The sequence below is a fragment of the Pongo pygmaeus genome, chromosome 16 (assembly GCF_028885625.2).
Source record: "Pongo pygmaeus isolate AG05252 chromosome 16, NHGRI_mPonPyg2-v2.0_pri, whole genome shotgun sequence".
Classification (NCBI taxonomy): Eukaryota; Metazoa; Chordata; class Mammalia; order Primates; family Hominidae; genus Pongo; species Pongo pygmaeus.
In genome coordinates this window covers 74,856,802-74,869,990 of record NC_072389.2, presented here as the reverse complement: position 1 = coordinate 74,869,990, position 13,189 = coordinate 74,856,802, and the positions used below count along the sequence as shown (strand labels likewise).

The 13,189-nt window shown below is 48.0% G+C and overlaps 1 protein-coding gene and 1 non-coding gene across 6 annotated transcripts in view; one reads left to right on the top strand and one right to left on the bottom strand.

Moving 5' to 3' along the window:
* PAQR5 (progestin and adipoQ receptor family member 5) overlaps nucleotides 1-13,189 on the bottom strand; it is a 107,347-nt gene that overhangs the window by 78,475 nt on the left and 15,683 nt on the right. The window lies entirely within an intron of this gene.
* On the top strand, nucleotides 3,026-3,153 carry LOC129014912 (small nucleolar RNA SNORA77). The gene has a single exon (XR_008494432.1). It is a non-coding gene; the product is annotated as a small nucleolar RNA SNORA77 (small nucleolar RNA).

Genomic DNA, 13,189 nt, shown 5'->3' with positions numbered 1-13,189 from the left:
GCTCCAGCGACTCCTCTCCTGCTGCTCTCCTCCGTCCCTGAACCCTCTAGCTGTAGGGAAGTGGCTGAGACCAGACTTCAGAGTCACACTGATCTGAGTTTCAGACCTGGCTTCTCTATTCACTAAGTGGTGCCCTTGAACATGTTGCTTAACTTTCTCAGCCTTGGTCTTGGCTTTCTCAGCCTCTCTGTCCTTAGCTTATAAACTGCATGAAGATTAAATGAAATAATGTACATAAGGTTCTTTGCATAGAGCGTGGCTGGCAGCAAACAGCTCAATCAAAAGTCATTGTTATTATTTGCTTGATTTATATCATTCTCTGATTCTTTCAAGTGTTGTCATTTGGTAGCCTGGATCTATTTTCATTATAGAAGAGACTTGGCTGGGCGCAGTGGCTCACACCTGTAATCCCAGCACTTTGGGAAGCTGAGGCTGGCAGATCATCTGAGGTCAGGAATTTGAGATCAGCCTGGCCAACATAGTGAAACACCGTCTCTACTAAAAATACGAAAAAATTAGCCGGGTGTGGTGGCAGGAGCCTGTAATCCCAACTACTCAGGAGGCTGAGGCTGGAGAATCGCTTGACTCTGGGAGGTGAGGGCCCTGGGAGTCTGAGATCCCAACTTGGGCATTCTATGGGGCAGCTCCCAAGGATTCAAGCATCCTCCCACTCAAAGCTGTTTGTCCTCACCTCTCCTCTCTCTAAAACTGTTCTTGCTGGAAAACCTCCTCTCTCCTCCCTGCAGCCACTGCCACTGGAGATGTGCCCAAGTCTTCATCCCTTGCCACATGCTCTCACTTTCTCTGTTGTCAACAGGACCTGAAGCATCTTCCTGGAAGCCTCAGAGCCAACACACCTGCAGGCATTTGTTCAATATGCCTGCAGGTGAATGTTAGTGAATCTCAAAAGCACCCTAGGCACTGGGGAGACTGAGACTTCTAAATTAAACCTCCAAATGCCTCCAGGAGCTTAGAGTTTGGTAGAAACTTTCATTGGACACAAATGAAAGGCTGACCATGTGTAGGGACAGGAAGCTCTAAGGAGTGGAGAGAGGGGGAAAGAGCTGAATACTGTGGGGTAGATACAATGAGAAGGAGGGGCACACTAGGATGAAAGAGCGTAGAAAGCAGAGACTTCTGATGCCTAAAGTGTTTAAAAAAAATCCACATGTGGTGGGCTCAGTGCTTACACCTGTAAGCACTTTGGGAGGCTGAGGCGGGAAGATCACTTGAGTCCAGGAGTTCAAGACCAGCCTGAGCAACATAGTGAGACTCCATCTCTAGAAAAATAATAATAATAATAAAGAAATTAGCCAAGTGTGGTGGCGCATGCCTGTACCCCCAGCTACTAGGGAGGCTGAGGCAGGAGAATCACATGAGCCTGAGGTGGAGGTTGCAGTGAGCCACGTTACTGTTGCACTCAAGCCCAGGCAACAGAGCGACACCTTGTCTAAAAAAAAAACCCAGCATGATACTGTAATGGTGGAAACATGACATTAAGCATTTGTCAAAGCCCATAGAATGCACAACATAAAGCATGAGCCCTAATGTAAAGGAGGGACAATAGTTAATAACAATGCATCCTTGTTGGTTCATCATACACACTAATGCAAGATGTTAATAACAGGGGGGTGGGGAGGGAGGGAATGGAAACTACCTTCTGCACAATTTTTCTATAAACCTGCATCTGCTCTAAAACATAAAGTCTATGAAGAAAACAAAAGGCCAGGTGCTGTGGCTCACGCCTGTAATCCCAGCACTTTGGGAGGCCGAGGCAGGCAGATCACCTCAGGTCAGGAGTTTGAGACCAGCCTGGCCAACATGGCAAAACCCCGTCTCTACTAAAAATACAAAAATTAGACAGATGTAGTGGCGGGCACCTGTAATCTCAGCTAATCAGGAGTCTGAGGCAGGGAGAGTTGCTTGAATCTGGGAGGTAGAGGTTGCAGTGAGCCAAGATTATGCCATTGCATTCCAGACTGTGCAACAGAGTGAGAGTCTATCTCAAAAAAAAAAAAAACAAAAAAAAAAAACCAAGAGCTGTCAACATAAAAACCCCACTCCCAGTTTCTTTTGATAAATCTGAAGATCTACAGCCCTGGGCTGAATTTGCACATGGAAAGAACAGGCTGCAGCCCAGGAAACACAGCTTCTTCACATAGGTACTCACCCTTGGGTTTGCTGAGGCCTCACTACTCCTGCCAGGCTTGGCTGGGAGCTTTGGAGGGTTTGGGGCCCTGGTGATAAAAGTCAGGTGTCTGATCACAGAGAAACAGGCAAATTTGGCTGGCATCTTTGGAGCACCATTTCCCAGGCACTGGAAAACGATGACATCAATGGGAAATGATGAAGAAAGTGAGGAAAACCAGGACAGTTTTCAGACAAGTTGAGTTTGATTTGCACGTATTTGCAGTTAAAAAAAATGTGACTGCATCTTGGAGGAGAAGTTGAGGCTACAGATACATTTCAGAGGGAGAGAAAAGTGACTTTCAAAGCTCCAGGGAATACCTGAGGTCCTACCAAGGAGAGGAACACAGACAGGGGAGCCCAAGGGATAAGAAAAAGCCAGGTTCATGGGATGATGTGGTAGAGGTGATGATAAGCGTTCACCCAGAACCGTAGTTTCCCGGGCAGATGGCTGTGAGTAGAAACTGCGGTGGGTGGAGAGGTAGATGAGGCTTAAGGAGACAGGCTGGGTCAGGTGTTTGGGGAGTGGTCAGGAACCAGCCAGGTGAGAGGCAGCGAACTTGGTAGGCTGCTTGGGTTAATGTAGTTCCGAGTTTGCACCTGCCCTGGGGCTGGTAGCAGAAATGGAGAGTGGGCAGGAATATGCTTGATCATTCATTCATTCATTCATTCAGCACACATTTCCTGAATACCTACTATATGTCCAAAGCTATCGTAGGAAAGATATGGGGTTGAAGAAGCAGACACAACAGTTCTATCCCTTAAGAGCTCACATTCTAATGTAGATCTGCACTAACAATTGCCACACGGCACATCTAACAGCAAAGCAGTGACTATTGCAGACTCACTGTGCACCTGGCTGCAGGCCCAGGTGGGTGCTCGTTCCCTCTGCAAGAGAAACAAACATTTCAGGGTGCTGTGGCCGCCTGACCTATAAGGGCGATGCAGCTGCCTGGGTATAGACAGTGCTTAAAAAATAGTGGTTATGCCTCTAGGGGAACACAGAGGAGGGCATTATGCTAGGGAGTCAGGGGAGACTTCTTGAAGAAATGAAGCTTGGGGCCAGGCGCGGTGGCTCACGCCTGTAAGCCCAGCACACTGGGAGGCTGAGCTGGGTGGATCACCTGAGGTCAGGAGTTCAAGACCAGCCTGGCCAACATGGCAAAACCCTGTCTCTACTAAAAATACAAAAATTAGCTGGGCATGGTGGCGGGCACCTGCAGTCCCAGCTACTTGGGAGGCTGAAGCAGGAGAATCACTTGAGCCTGGGAGGCAGAGATTGCAATGTGCCGAGATTGCCCCACTGCACTCCAGCCTGGGCAACAGAGAAAGACTCTACCTCAGAAAAAAAAAAAAAAAAGAAATGAAGCTTGGAATAAGTCTTGAAGAGTCAACAGGAGTGCCACAGCTATGGGGGAGAGCTGAGGGTATAGCAGACAGGGCCATGGACGTAGGAAGAGGGCGTGCCTTTCGAGGACCTGTCTGTAGTTCAGTGCGGAAGTATGCAGGGTATGGAGTGGCGGGAGGCCAGAGTGGAGCCCAGAAAACAGAGGCCAGATGAAGAATTGGTGTGAGCTGCATATGAATGGGGTGGGAATGAATGCTCTAGTGGGACTGGGAAAAGAGAACCTGAGCCTCAGGGATGGTGATGAGACAGAGGCTGGCCATCCCAATTGTGGTGGCAAGGAGAATGCCGAAGAGTGAATGCAGACTAATTTCAAACCCTGGCTCCATCATTTACTGTGTGCCCTTGGACAGATTCCTTAGTCTCTGAGTTTCTAATCACTTGAATGAGGATCATAAAATTTCAAAGGCTCTGGTGAGGATGAAACCCATGGTATCTACCAGATGACAAGGACTCAATAAAGAGCTATTATCACCATTGCCTTTTAAGCTGTCTCAGGTCTGCATTAATGCTCTCTCCTGTGCCTTCTGCCCTTGGTTTATAAAACTGCTTGAAAACAGACTGTTTCTCCTCCAGCTCTGACCCACCTCCCTGGCTGGAGCCGTGGCAAATGGGCACTCCCTGTGTGAGGATGGCAGGGGGTTGCCATGGTGACCTCCCAGCTTGGCTTAGGACTCTGAGTGTGCTGAGTCTTTTTTCTTTTTTCTTTTTTTTTTTTTCTTTTGCCCTAGCTATCCCAGCTATTCTAAATATTTACTGCTAGGTGATTATTACATACCTGAAAAAATTGAATGATATTCCCTAGCACCTTGCAGAGAAAAATGGAAAACAATCCACATTTCTGGCAACAGAGAACTGGCTGGGTAACTTACGGCCACATCCATGCAAAACTGTACTGTGGGGCTATTAAAAATGGTACAGATAACTGACAGGTTATTAAAAATGGTACAGGTAACTGACAGGTAACGGTGTCATGACAAGTTGTTAAATGAAAAAAAGCAGGTTATAGAACAGCCTAAATCTCATAATACTGTCTATATAAAATGGTGCTACATTTAACTGCTTTGTATTTATGAACAGAAGAAGATTTAGAAGGCTGTTCATTGTGGCTCTCTCTAGATGGTAGTGGTAGATCAGCAAATCTAGGGATTTGCTTTACTCTTTCTCCTTTTCTGTAACAACAGGGTTTGCACACAATGAGCATGTATATTCTTTTTTCTTTTTCTTTCTTTCTTTTAACCCAATGCTATTAGAAAAAAATAAATGAATGAGTCCTCTAACTCTTGGCCAGTCTTAAAGGGATTAATTGTGTCAGCCAGCCCAAGGGTTGCAAATGCTGGCATTTGCTTGTACACCCACCTGAGAAGGTCACAGGTGAGCCTTATTCTATGTGCCCCCATCCTGCCTACTGGCCCAGGAGCACCACTGGACATTCAGGGGAGCTGGGGACCAAGTCCTAAAGCCTAACAGCTCATGCATTTGGAAAAGCCACCCCATTTCCCTGAGCCGAAGGCATAAAGAGGGGGATCCCTCCCTCATCACCATAGGTGAAGGTGGAGGCCGGTGGGAGCACTCTCACTGGGTGCATGGCAGAGGCCATCTGTTAGTAGACCTGTATCAAGCACTCACTGTGTGCCAGCCTCTGTGTTATCCCTGGAGACTCATGGAGATCCAGGCAGACTCTTGGCCTAGTGGACAGAGGGCTCCAGGAAGGGCTTGGAAATCCAAATCCTCTTCATTGTTCCTGCAAAATTCTGTTCTCCTGCCCCATGGTCCATACTTTATGTTCAAACAAGAAAATAGTGCAGTCCCCAGCAGTGGGTCCTGGAAAACCCCACTCCTTAGCATGTCCTCAAGCCGTCCACAGTCCCTCAGCCCCACCTCCCACCAGCCTTGCCATATGCCTGCCCACCTCTCATCTTGGTCCTTAGTGCACCAGGAACTTACCACCCCCATGCGCTCTTTGTGCTTGCTATTTGCACTGGATGAGACATCTCTTCCTCCATCTTCTCTTCTTGATGAAATAATTCTTCCTCCTCTTCTTCTTCTTCCTCTTCCTCTTCTTCTTCTTCCTCTTCCTCTTCTTCTTCTCCCTCCTCTTCTCTTTCTTTTCTTCTTCTTTTTTTTTTTTTTGAGACAGGGTCTCACTCTGTCACCCAGCCTGGAGTGCAGTGGTACAAACACAGCTCACTGCAGCCTCGACCTCCTAGGCTGAAATGATCCTCTCACCACAGCCTCCCTCCTGAGTAGCTTGGACCACAGGCACACAACACAGTGCCTGGCTAGGCTTTTTTTTTTTTTTTTTTTTTTTTTTGTTTTTTTTGAGACAGAGTCTCCGTCTGTCATCCAGGCTGAAGTGCAGTGGTGCGATCTCGGCTCACTGCAACCTCTGCCTCCTGGGTTCAAGCAATTCTCCTGTCTTATCCTCCTAAGTAGCTGGGATTACAGGTGCCCGCTACTGCGCCCAGCTGATTTTTGTATTTTTAGTAGAGACAGGGTTTCACCATGTTAGCCATGGATGGCAAGGCTGGTCTCCAACTCCTGACCTCAGGTGATCTGCCTGTCTCAGCCTCCCAAAGTGCTGGGATTACAGACACGAGCCACTGCACCCGGCCCTGGCTAGTTTTTAATTTTTTTTTTTTTTTTTTTTTTTAGAAATGGGGTCTCACTATGTTGCCCAGGCTGGTCTTGAACTCCTGGGCTCAAGTGACCCTTCCACCTTGGCCTCCAAAAGTGCTGGGATTACAGGCATAAGCCACCAGTCTTCTTGACAAAATTCTTTCTTTTCTTATGGCTAAACGCATATGTCACTTGCTCTATAATGCTTTCTAGGGCAAAATTAGCTTCCACTCACTTCTGGGTTCCAGTACAAGGGTATCTATCATTTCATTTGCAAACTTCAGTTAGATTCCAGTGTCCTGGTTTCCATCAGGTCAAGACAGACCCAGCTTGTCTTGGTCATTGCTGTGCCTCTGGTGCCCAGCCCAGGAACACTGTCCAGTGTTCCTGTTCAATGAATGAATGTTTGCTGAGCCACTGAATGACTTCTGCTATCCACTGCACTCTGAGCCCTAGAGGCAGGGTCTGGCCCACTTGTCTGGCATCTTCTACCTGGTGGTTGCCATGCTGTGTTCACGAAAACTGCACTTCAGTGCCAAAACTGTATATCTGTTTGGTCCAAAGATATTTATTTCAAAAGTTTAAACATAGGAAATCCCAAACAAACTAATTGTAAAACAAAACGTAGGAGACAACTGGGAAAATGTCAACATTTGCTCTTTTATGATAATGAGGAAGTATCAATTCTTAAGGTACAGTAATAGCACTGTGGTTATGTGTTTCATTGGGCCTTTTTCCTTTGGAGATGTATACTGAAGTAATTGCAGATAAAATGATATGATGTCTCAGATGGGCTGTAACAGAATCTGGTGGGGATCCAGGGGACTGGGTAACAGTATAGATGAAAAACATTGGCCATGAGTTGATAATTGCTGGAGCCAGGCATGGAAGTTAATCTACTAATCTCTCAATCTTTGTATATGCTTTGAAAAGGAGAGAATAACAATGTCAGAAAAAACCCTGAAATACGAAATATGTCTTTTGAGCCCTACTCAGATGTTGCATGCCTATAGACAAAGCAAAACTCTGTTGCAAGAATAATTATCACTCTATTCACAGACTTTCCTAACATGTGGGATATCAACATGACAGTTTTGAAACTGATACAGGAAGTGTGCATCAGAATCTCCATCTGAACAAGATAAAACCAAAGACTTAAAGGCAAATCGGAAATGCTTTAGAAACAAAAATCGTGGCTCCTTATAAATAAAAGACGGCAGTCTCTGAAAAAAAGCCAAAAAGCCTTGTCAGCGGAAAATATTCGAAGATATCACACAAATATATCTTCTCACTATTCCCCAACTAGGGTAGAGTCAGGAAAAGCTTTTTCTAGAAAATTTCACAGGGAAAAAAAAATACTTGTGACATAATGATATTGCCAACATCCTTTGATTTTAAATTTCTGCTCTAAAAGGGATCAAATAGTATCCCTTCTTGAACTTTCCATGACTGAATTTTGAGTTTTTGAGGTGGATAGGTTTTAATGTTTTGAATATTTCATTTTTGTTTATTTTTTCTGCTAACATAGACCAGAATGAGAGTGTGTATTTTTCTAAGTCAAACTTTATTGGTATTCTAAAGCATTTTTATATTTAAAATTATTAAACATTTGGGTTTCCTGTTTTACATTTTTTAAATATCTTTTTGTAAAATACAAATACTGATTTCAGCATTATATGATATGCGTATTATCGGCCCTGGTGATCTTACCCCAGCATGCAATAACTATTTCCATGCATTGTCAGAGCTGGAAGGGGATGCTAGGCACCTCTCTGGATGGACATCAGAACCACCCAGAAAGTTAAAAAAATACTAATGCCCAGGCCAAACCCCAGCTCATTTAAATCCAGCTCACCAAGGGTCAGGGGAGGGGAAGTGGGACCCACTTCAGTGACTGTAAAGCTGGTCCCAGGTAAGAGGAGCAGAGCCCACCTGGAGCCAGTCTGCTGCTGAGCCCTGTAGATCTAGCACCAGGGTGCCGAATGCCAGCCTGGGCTCTTTCTGGCTGTATGCTACTCAGCTAGTTGGCCTCCAGGGTGGGTGCAGCAGGTGGGGTCCTCCCCCAAGGCTGGGAAAGGGGGAAGCCCCTGCCAGGCTGATGGAAGGTGACTCCAGGCCCTGACTTTTGGGTTCCCCTCACCCCAACAGGGAAGCCCCTGGCTGCTGGGGAAGGCGAGATCATATCTCCACCCTGCTCTCAAGCTTCTAATCTGATCAGAAACTTGAAGTCTGAGATGAAGCTGCCAGCCTGTGGAAGCCAGTCCAGACCGCAGAGGAAGGAAAGGAAGGAGACCCAGAGAAGACTTGGGGCGAGGGTGAGTGCCTTCACATGTCCAGGGGCAGCAGGCTGGGAACCTGGAGGAGGCCATGCAACCCCTGAGAGCAGAACCAAGACCCCCAGACAAGAGCTTCTAGGAGACAGGCTTCATTCAGCTCAATCCACAGAGGCAAGGCACTGCTCCCACCCGCATGCTGCTCCATGGGCACTGAGCTCCCTGCTCCAAAAATGTCCAGATCAAGTCTAAGGTTCTAACCCTGGGAAGAGGTGAGGACTGGTTAAAGCTAGGGTAGAGACAGGAGCCTGGAAACCTCTCTGGCAGCAAGTCCCAAACCCAGCTGTGTTTCCAAATAACCTAGGGGCTTTTCAGAACCCAGAGCCGCCAAGGTGGGCCTATCTCGAACCTTCTGAATCAGGGTCCCTTGGGGTGCTGCCTGGGGATCACCCTGTTATCAAGCTCCAGTGGTTCCCATGCTCAGCCCAAGGAGGGAACAACTGCTCTGAGCTGTGCTCGTTCGGGTCACATGGCCTAGAGTCCGTTTGGGAGACAAGACACAACCAAAAGCAAGCAGAAGTACAAGGAGCTGGGGACCCATAGAGCAGTCCCCCTTATCCATGGCTTCAGTTTTCAGTCACCTGCAGTCAACGGTGGTCCAAACATAGGTATATACAGTGCAATAGGATATTTTGAGAGAGGGAGAGAGGGAGAGACCACATTCATATATATATATATATTTTTTGAAATGGATTCTCGCTCTGTCGCCCAGGCTGGAGTGCAGTGGCACGATCTCGGCTCACTGCAACCTCTGCCTCCTGGGTTCAAGCTTTTCTCATGCCTCAGCCTCCCAGGTGCCTGGGATTAAAGGCGCCCACCACCACGCCTAGCTAACTTTTGTATTTTTATTAGAGACAGGGTTTCCCCATGTTGGCCAGGCTGGTCTCAAACTCCCGACCTTAGGTGATGATCCACCTGCCTCGGCCTCCCAAAGTGCTGGGATTACAGGCGTGAACCACTGCACCTGGCATCGTATAACTTTTATTATAATACATTATAATAATTGTTCTGTTTTATTATTATGGTTGTTAATCCTTACTAATTTATAACTTACTCTTTACCAAAAGTATGTATATATAGGAAAAAACATAGTATATACCAGGTTTAGTACCATCTGTGGTTTCAGGCATCCACTGGGGTCTTGAACTATCTCCCTTGCAGATAAGGGGGACTACTGTACTAGCAGGACAAGGTGAAAAGCAGGTGCCCCAAGAAGAAGGAGGCAGAATGGATGATGGAGGTGGGTTTAAATTCAATCCCACATCTCTGCAGTGAGTGCATGCTCAGTGCTGGGGTCCAAGCTGGGCAGAGTGTCAGAAATGTTGGCTGCCCTCAAAGAGAACCCCATCTTTCTGAGGAGACAGACATACCCAGTGGACCATGAGCAGGTAACAGGAGAGAGGGAGACAGACATCTCTGAGGGATCACCTGCCTCCACCTGGGTGTTAAACAGGTGTCTCAAACATGACATGGCTGCATAATGTCTGACACCAAATCCTGCCTTGTGCTTCGAACAAGCTGCCCCCTCTGCTTCGAGATGCATTCCTTGCCTGCCTAGACAATTCCACCACACCATCTGTCCCAGCCCGAGCCCCACTTCATCAGCCTCCAGTGCACCCCTCTTCTCCTCTGAGCCCCTGCTGCAGCTCAGGCTGGCTGGGTGCTCCCAGAGCACACCAATGCCCCTCTGGATGGCAGGGCTCCTGCCTTGCTCACTGCTGAGTCCTCGCAACTAAACATTGCCTGATATATGGGATAGCACTCAGAAAAGATCTGACTTGTGGCTCAGAGAAGTTCATAGAAGAAACCCTGAGCAAGGATGCTGGTGCAGTCAGGGCAGGCTCCTGGTGGAGGCAGTGCTTTAGGTGGATACCAAAGAGGCTGAGGACTTGCTTTGGCAGAGAAGGGAACGATGTCCCCAGAGACAGCAGAGGCACAAGGCAGGGAGGCAGACTGGCAGACGGCAAGTAGGGAGGCCTGATGGTGCTGAGCTCGGAGAGGCAAGAGGTGGGAGCACAGCATGGGGAGAAGGGGAAAGGAGGGTGGGCACGCGGAGAAGGCCAAGACATAGCACCCTGGGTGCATTTCAATGCCAAGCCAGTGAGGGACCGTCCAGGGAGCTGCTACACCTCCCTAGATGATTTGCATTTGTGGAAAGCTTTTCTAGCAATCATTAACTCTGAGCTTCACCTGCTGGGACTAGGGGGCTTGTAAACCTATAAAGCTGTAGGTGAGCCATTTCATGTAATCATTACCCAAAGAGCACACCTCACAGGTGAGGGGAAAATGGTCAGGGCACCCAAGCAGCCAGGGAGATGTGAACTGGCAGAGGGAAGAAGGCTGCACGGACCTGGGTAGGGGGGTGGACCGGCATGGGCCCAGACCCTCAGCAGAGACTGGAGGGCACTAGGGGTCAGAGAAGGACGCAGGGCCCAGATGGGAAAGGGCGTGTCTTGTAAGTGGCCCCACAGCCAATGGGGAGCTTAGATGGGGTGAGGGAGCCTGGGCAGATGCCCCCGCCTGCATGGTGTCCAACCACTCCCTCTGGTGTGTGTGGTGTTTGGGCTCCAGAGTCAGCTCACCCAGGCTTTGAGTCCTGAAGCCCCTCTGGGCCTCACTTTCCTCCCTTGTGAAATGGAGATGATGATGTTTGATTTGAAATACCACTACTGAGCACTCAATCTATTCTAAACCCCTTATGGGCTGGGTGCAGTGGCTCACGCCTGTAATCCCAGCACTTTGGGGGCTGAGGCGGGCGGATCACCTGAGGTCAAGAGTTCCAGACCAGCCTGGCCAACATGGTGAAACCCCGTCTCTACTAAAAATACAAAAATTAGCCAGGCCTAGTGGCGTGCGCCTGTAATCCCAGCTACTTAGGAGACTGAGGCAGGAGAATTGCTTGAACCCAGGAGGCAGGTGTTGCAGTGAGCCAAAATCCCACCACTGCACCCAGCCTGGGTGACAGAGCAAGACTCCATCTCAAAATAAATAAATAAATAAACCTCTTATGGGCATTTTACACCCCACTTAATTTTCACAGCATCTCTTCAGGTGGACACTTTTATAATCCCCAGAGCAACTACCTCTTTGGGGTGTTTCAAGCATTAGTAAGTGTAAGCCCCATGTGTAAGCCCTTGATGCATAGCCAGGACTCAAAAAGAGCAACTGTCATTCTAACTTATGACCAGGGACATGCCTTCTCTGGCCTGTCCCAGGCTACAAGATGAAACAGAAAATGTATTCTCCTTCCTTCTTGCTAGGACATTATTTTTCCTGCTAACCCAATATCATAAGTAACACATTTCACAATATTTGAATGCAGTGGTGGATTAAGAGCCCCAGTGGCTGAAATGTGACACAAGGTCATTATTGCAGCATTATCAAGCACAGGCTTTTTTTTTAAAGGGTTGAGGCAAAATGCATTATTTAAAACCTTATGGCCGGGCACGGTGGCTCATACCTGTAATCCCAGAACCTTGAGAGGCCGAGGCAGGCAGATCACCTGTGGTCAGGAGCTCCAGATCAGCCTGGCCAACATGGCAAAACCCCGGCTCTACTGAAAATACAAAAACTAGCCGGGTGTGGTGGAGCACGCCTATAATTCCAGCTATTCTGGAGACTGAGGCTTGAGAATCACTTGAACCCAGGAGGCAGAGGTTGCAGTGAGCCAAGGTCACACCACTGCACTCCAACCTGGCAACAGAGGGAGACTCTGTCTCAAAAAAATAAAAAAATAAAAAACCCTATGAATAATGAGAATAACAGTTCATCTAAATCAGCCCCCAAGAACGTGCAGCCCGAGCTCAGAAGGTGTAAATAGTAAGCCCTCCACCTTCCCCGAGGCTTCACTGCCCAGGACCACTTCTAAGGCTCCAGGCTGGCCTTGAGCTCCTGACCCAAGGACTGCCCTGAGCCCAAGGGGAAGGAAGCGGCATGGGACTGGCAAGTGCCTGACAGTGGAGGGGCCGGAGGGGAAGACTCTTACTACAGTTGTCCCTAAACCCAGGTAGTCCCTGCCCCCAGAGCTCCACCTGCCATTGCTTGTCATGGGAAATGATTCACTTTGCCCAGGGAGAAAAAGCAGGGCCTCTATATGAAAAGTGAGAAGAAAGGAAATCACTTCCGTAGTTTAGACACCTCTCCCAAACACGTGTCCCTGGATACGTGAGGTGGAAAGTGCCAGTCAAGGTGAAACACACTTGGAGATAGGTCCTTGTATTTTTTGGCACAGGAATGTCACACAGGGCTGGCTGTGGTAAGAAGGTAAGGCTGGGTAAGAAGGTGGAAAAGTGGTCACCTCTGCACTGTGAGTCAGGGGCCAGCCCCTGTCACCTGAGACTGGAGATTTCCCCATTCGAGACCCATTCCCTTGGGTCTTCAAGGATGCTGGAAAACATGAAAACATGCTGATGCTTTGGGGAGAGGGGAGGTGTTGTGGGGATTCACTGGAATTATTAAAGCAAACTTTTCTTTTCTTTTATTATTCATACAAAGACCCAGATCTTCCTCCCTGAACGAAGTGAATTCATTTCCTCAATAATTGGCAACTATTGATGCTGCAGGGGACACATGAGAGCAGAAGGGGTGGAGTGGAAGGGCAGAGAACGCAGTTGCAGCCGTGTGAAGGCCCACCATAAACAGTCTG